Below are 6,667 nucleotides of genomic sequence, written 5' to 3'. Positions count from 1 at the left end.
TGATATATTCAAAGAAAAATCCCTGCTCAGTTCCCATAGAGAGAACATGAACAGTGCTGGGCAATCAGAGTTATGCTGCATTTTGTATTGTCACATTCAGTGCAAGCAGGAAAAGCAGCCCAAGCACAGACGTCACTGACTTAAGTTCTGACAATAGAAGCCTGTTCCTTTTTCTATTCATATAGAGACATCTGAAGTGTTTTTCCTTCTTCACTTTATTTCTTTTCTATTAGCCCCTGTCATCATGCATGGCAAGAAGACAATCCTTGATTACCTACAGTTGTCTGTAGTTGTCTGCAGACAAAGGCAATTTGACAATTGCTTGTATACCAACCAGCATCCTACCTGTGATTTGTCCATGTACACACTTCATATCCTGTGGTACAGGGACCACAACAAATAATTCACTTCTTTTACCGAAGTGGTGCAGTTAGAGATATTCAGAATTGGTTTAGTAAATGCCTGGAAGAGCAGAAAATCTGCTCATCAGCATTCCATTAGAAACATAGTGGGAGAAAAATTGTTAAGAGTAGGTAGAGTTGTAATAATACAGTTGTGTGTATTTTTCCTTTGTTTTCACTTGGAAATTCCACATGCCCTGATAAAAATAAGCAAAATGAAATGGGTACAGTCAGGGAGAGGCCAGGCTGAGGCCAAGATGACATGGCAGTTCCTTGGCAGCTCCCTCTGAGGCTTTCAGCCATGCAAGTCCCCTGGTGCCCTCCATCTGAGGTGACATTTTGAGATGTGAATAGGACTCAGTAAACTTTCTTGCTGCTGTCTTGAAACAAATCAGGTTTCAAACTAAATTAATAAAGCCCAGAGCTGTAAAGCTGACTCCTACTCTCGGGATTCCCTGCCACTGCTGTGGAGTTTTAAAGACTTGTGTGAAGGAAAAGCTAATGCCTCTCTCAGCAGGAGAAAAAGTGAGTATTTTCCTCAGTGACTCCAGACCACAAATTACTTTGCTGAAGACACTGATGGAGCAAACCATGCTCATGGTCTCTTTAGCAGAAATAGACATCCATATTCTAATTTAATCTCTTACTTATGAACAGCCATTGAGAAAGGAGATGCTGAATTCTACAGACCTTCCAAGAAACAATAGACTAAAACAAGACTAATATGATAAACTGATAATTAAGTTTAAGGAGAGGTGGCAGAGACAAAGACTTTATTTTAAAGAGCAGGAGATAGCCCAAAACAAGGCTGTATTTCCAGATGGCCACCAGATTTAAATACATGCTTAAATAAAGTTTTCTTTAATTGATATAGAAGAAAAGGTGACTAAGAAGAAAGCTGTGTCAGATTTGTCTTCCCCACCCTGCATAAGCAACAAAGGAGATAAATCACTATATTAAGTGACTGAGTAAGGCCAAGCAAAAAAAAAAAAAAAAAAAGGCAGAGCGAGGGGATCCCTCTTTTCTGAGGGAGGAAAATAGGAAAATATTACAAAAGTTTTTTGACAGTGGTAAGCTCAGATAACCCCTTGAGAAGGATTACTTCCAAGGGGAGGGGAGGCCTGAGAGACACATCACTGGTTCCTTGGAAGAAAAGGAGAGTGAAGGCCAAAAGAAAAGCTTGTGATGGGGAAAGTCATGTCTTGGAGCCTGCTGGATGAGAGGTTCTGGGGTACATCTGTACACATATGGCAGAACAAGTTCAGCCATATACTGTCTTTGTGTCCTGTACTGACGTCTTATTAAATTCTCCACTGGATTTTGTGTGCATACATGCTTTTTGAACAGACTGTACAGCAGTCAGGAGTTTCACCACTGTAGCACATAACAGCCTGGCCTTTCTTGGCTGCAAGTACAGCTGATATTCTTCCCTGTGGACATGACAACTTGAAAGCCATTCCTATTACTGGTTTAGTAACATTTTGCAGAGATGGATGTGACTTTATGACCGCACATATTCCTTTCACCATTCTTGTTATAGATGCATTGTCTTGCTATGTCACTTCTTCAGCAATGTGCAATATTGTTTTATTGCTTTGGAAACTTACTGCTTTTGGGTCATGGATTCATTTTATTGTTTGGTATATGGAATCTTTTTTAGTGAATAATCACTCTTTTTGCCTTCTCAAATAGATTCTATAGTGCCCTTAACAATTGTTGTATTTTAAAAAGCTGTGATTTATGGCACAATACAAATCATTACAGTTTAGGTCATGATCAACTACAAAAGCAAATCAATGGAGAAATAAACATCCACTATTCCAAAAAGTCACAGAGGTGCTACAAAAATTCCATCATATCAATTTCTCTGACATCTCTTGGTGCAAATATACCATTCTAGTATTTGTAAAGAGTGTTTCTTGTTAGCCACCTCTAAAGTGACACCACACACAGTCCACACCTGCAAAATCCAAGCCCTCTTTTCTTGTCAGAAGAATAATGAACCAAGCTGGATAAAGTGAGGCAGGGGTATAAGAGAGAAACATAAAAGCTGTTGTATGACATGCAATGACATAGAAGTGGAAAATAGTTGTTTTCCTGGTTTCTCCTCTCTTGCTCCTCCACCTCTGTCATTTAGGTAAGTTGCAACTCATGTCTTGTTTCAGTCCTGCTTGACAGAAACCTATATGAACACATAAGCAATATCCATATATAATGCTTCATCTTCAAAGTCTTCCTTGTAGGAGAACAGTGTAAATACCTTGCAGCATACAAAATTTTCTTGTTCAAACAGTGATAGCAAAATGCTTCTTTCATCTCTCAGAAAGCCTCTAAATTTTAAAACAACTCAGCATGCTGCATTTTCTAGGGGTTTTTTTTACTCTGTATGGCTTTAGAATTATGTATAGTATGGTGGCAGGGAGTATTGGAGATGAAAGATTCACTTCTTTCATGTAAGGACACTTAATCACAACTGTGCTTCATAAATGGTCTAGATTCAACAATTGATTTTTATTGTTCATGTAAGGTTTAATAGTTGATTCCTTTTTTTTCATTTAAAATTGTAATTTTATTTCATGTTTTTGGGGAAGGAGGTGAGACACTTCTTCATCCACCCGTTCTGCACGTGCATTTTGCATGTGAATGTTTGAAACCTTCCCTCATTTTCCCTGAAAAAGCCTGGTGGTTGAAAACATGAGATGCTGCGACAGGTGAGTTGATGAACACATTCCTTGCCACAATCTCTCAACTCCAGTTTCAGAGGCACAGGAAAACACTCTTCAGATTGCATGATTCAGCTGTGTACTGGGAGGGGAGCATGAGACAGTGAAAATGTAAATTCCTCCTATTTTACTGTGTAGCAGAGGTCTCAGAAAAGATAAGTCACAGGCACATTACTGAATCATGTCCCTGTGAAAGAAGACAACACATGAGACAGAATTTAAAGTGTGCAGCCACATCTGCTTTAGTAAACACAATGTTTGGAAAACCCATTTGGCTGTGTATGTGAAACAGAAAAGTTCGTTTATTAAATGCATGGATTTGTTCTAGTGCTTACTCTGTGTATCATAGAATTCTCTTGTGTTTTCTGTGTCACATAGGAGTGCTGCCTTATGTACTATATATTAACCCTGAATTATAAACTTAAACAATAGACAGTACTGCATTTTATTTTCATGGAACTGTAGTACATGCAATAATCTAAGGACATCCATTAGAGTCGCCATTCTGTTAAAGCTGTCACATGTATTTTATTCTGACTTTTTCCCCCTACCGCAGTCCAACTCAGGGAAGAAAAACTCACAGACTATGAATGCAAACAGACTGAAATGCAAACTTTTCAAGTGGCATCTATTAGCCTTTAAGATTGCAGGCAGTCTTATTTCAAGTATGTTGAGGCAGAGGAATGGGGATGTGTGCAAACACTACAAGAAGTAAGTGCATTGATTCAGTAACCAGGTCAGTTCTAGCAAGAGATCATTGCTCTTGCAATTATACTCAAAGTAGTAATGGTGTTCTGATACTTTTCCAGATGTTATTACAAGAATTCTGTCCTGGTGTTAGGGCAAAGTGGTACTGAGGGGTCTTTTTGCTTTATTTTTGTCAGAAGTGTGCCGAGACTCTGTGGCTGACCAGTAATGCTGACAAAGGCCATTCCTGCCTCCTCCAACTGCTGCATTAAAAATGTTCCCTCAGCCTGAGGATGAGCTCAAAGATGAACATTAAATAAAGGAAACTGGGAGAACATTGTATGGCTTCCCAACACACCCAAGTATTCATTTATCATAGCTGTAATTCACCATTTCTTTTGGGCACTTTGCCAGCATTCAAACTTCCAGCAACTTCTCTCCAGAGATCTGACTGCCATTTTTTCTTCTGTAATGCTGAAATGACTATGTTACGATCAATATGAAAAATGCAGGGCCAGAAAACTAGCCAGTGAGACCTTAGTTCTGCAAATAATCATTAGTGCAAATCTGGAGAGAAAAAAAGAAAACAAAAAAACCCACCCAAAACAAATCTTGACTGTATAATCTGAATCCTCATCTCAAGATCTAATTGTTGAGGGACTGGCAGCATCCCAGGTAATCGATAATGAGATTTAGAGTCTCCTACTGCCACTCACTGGCTTGGCCACAGACTGATGGGGCACAGCTCTGCTTAGTGGAGTTGCTTGAGATTTACCAATTTAACTGAGACAGGGAATGGGCTGTGTGCTGGCAGCAAAAAGGAGTTATTACCACAGGGAGCTATTAGAGAGGTAATAACCTCCTCATACCCAAGTGGACAAGTTTCCCTCTCTTTTTCATACATACACACCATCAAAGTTGGTGCAAGTTTGCTGCCTTCCCATTCTGTGCAGAAAGATGAAGGCTAGCACAGGAATGGTGGATAAGGAATACCTGTCCTCCTGGCTGCTTCAGGTCAAGATCAAGACGAATTAGTTGGCAGAAAGGATGCCTTGTCCTGCCCCTGCCTTTGCAGTTGTTGTTCTGTGGAGGGGGAGTATTTCAGCAGGCCTGGCAGCTTTTATGAACACTAAAATGATCTTTAAAGGTGGACGTAAAACCCCTTTATTATTTGGTTGTTTTTCCAAAGTCTTACACAAACCCTCAAGGAAACTCTACTGTTTGCCCTCATAAAAGTAGCTCTGACATTAGTCTCAGCGTGTTTATTAACTAAAATCGAGCCTTCCAAAGAAATTCAGCTTTCATCTCCGTACCCTTTTAGTTAAATAAAGGACCGCTTCGCCTCTCCGGTGTGACTTTTGGTCTACCTCAGCAGCCACTGTGGTGCGTTTGGCATCCTCCCGAGATGTAGCCAGCCCTGCGGAGGGGACACCCGGGGTTCTCTCCCATCGCCGGGGGGCTGCGCGGAGCCCGGGGGCCGCAGCCGGGGTGGGGGTTTCCCGGGAAGGAGGGCGGGGGGCGGCGCAGGAGGGCGCAGCTCCGGCACCAGTCGCCTCCCGCAGGTCCCCGCGTCAGCGTCGGACCCGTCGCGACACCCACGGGCAGCCGAGCCGGGGCCAGCGGCGGCCACTGCCCGCGGGCAGCTCCGGGGAGCGGGGCGGCCGCGGGGCTCCTTCCTCCTCCTCCTCGTTCTCCTCCTCCTCCTCCTCCTCCGCCCGCGGCCGCGCAGCCCCCCCAGCCGGAGCGGCTCTCGGCACCGGGGACAGCAGCGAGCGGCTGCTCCCTCCGCGGCGGGAGCGGGGGCGCGGGATGTGAGGGGCGCGCCCGGCCGAGCAGGGAAGTCCCGTCGCCGGGAAGGGAGTCAGGAGCTCCTCCACACTGCAAGGTAACCCGACCTCTCCTTCGCGGACTTTTTCTTCTGCTTTTTTCCTTTTCCCCCTCTTTCTCCCTCTCCTTTTCCTTTTCTCATTTTCTTTATTTTTGTTCCTTTATTTCTTTCTTATTTTTCCCCTTTCCTTTTTCTTTCCCCCCCCCCCCCCCTTTCTCTCTTCTCCTTTACTTTTTCTTTCTTTTCTCCTTAGAATTTTAGTATTCTTTTCATCTTAGTTGTTCCTCCTGTTATTTTTTTTTCTTCTTCTTCTTTCCCCGACCCCCTGGCTGTCCAGCCGCAGCCAGAGGGCGAGGAGGAGGCGGTGGGGAACGGAGCGAGCCCAGCCCGGGTCGCTCTGGAGTTTGGCTGGGACAAGCTTGCCCCGCTCCGCAGGTGCCCTGGCGCGGCGGCGGGAGCGGGCAGAGCCGGGCAGCGCAGGGCGGAGCGGGGCTCGGAGCATCGGGAGCGGGGAGCAGCTCGGAGAGACGGGCAGAAAGAGCCGCCCGGGGCGTGGAGCGTCTTCCTCCAACTTTCCCGGGGCGGGGAGCCTCCTCCGAGATTTCGGCAGAGCGAGAAAAAACTGTGGGAGAAGGTGTGCGTGTGTGGATGCGTGTGGATGCTGTGCAGCCGGAGATGGGAATTATCCCCCCCCTCCCCATCCCGCCTCCCGCCCCCTCTCCGGGGCTCCCGAGGAAGAGGCGCCCCCCTGTCCGGGGTGCCCGGCGGCTCCGGGGGTGTCCGGGGGCTCCGGGGCTCGGCGGGCGCCGCCGGAGGGGCTGCGGGGGGACACAAATGGTAAAAGATACGGAAGGAAGAGACCCAGTGGCTGGGACATAAATCAGGCAGAATATATGGGGAGTTGATGAGAATAGGTCTTTTCACCCTTAAAAAAAATAGCCACTTTGGAAGAGAAAAAGAAGGCTGATTATTGGCATCCAGCTCTGAAACCCAGGCAGCTGATGCTGAAGGGAGCCAAAGGGAGCAGT

General features: G+C 45.3%; 1 protein-coding gene across 2 annotated transcripts in view; it reads left to right on the top strand.

Moving 5' to 3' along the window:
* The first annotated feature begins 5,328 nt into the window (after window positions 1-5,328).
* CDH20 (cadherin 20) overlaps window positions 5,329-6,667 on the top strand; it is a 118,870-nt gene continuing 117,531 nt past the window's right edge. For both annotated transcript variants that reach the window (XM_005481661.4, XM_074545086.1), the window contains exon 1: window positions 5,329-5,696. The gene's annotated coding sequence lies outside the window, so the exon portion shown is untranslated. The remainder of the gene's footprint in view (window positions 5,697-6,667) is intronic.

This window comes from Zonotrichia albicollis, chromosome 1 (genome assembly GCF_047830755.1).
Source record: "Zonotrichia albicollis isolate bZonAlb1 chromosome 1, bZonAlb1.hap1, whole genome shotgun sequence".
NCBI classification, from domain to species: domain Eukaryota; kingdom Metazoa; phylum Chordata; class Aves; order Passeriformes; family Passerellidae; genus Zonotrichia; species Zonotrichia albicollis.
Note: the sequence above shows the minus strand (reverse complement) of the source record. Positions and strands in the feature narration are given on the sequence as shown.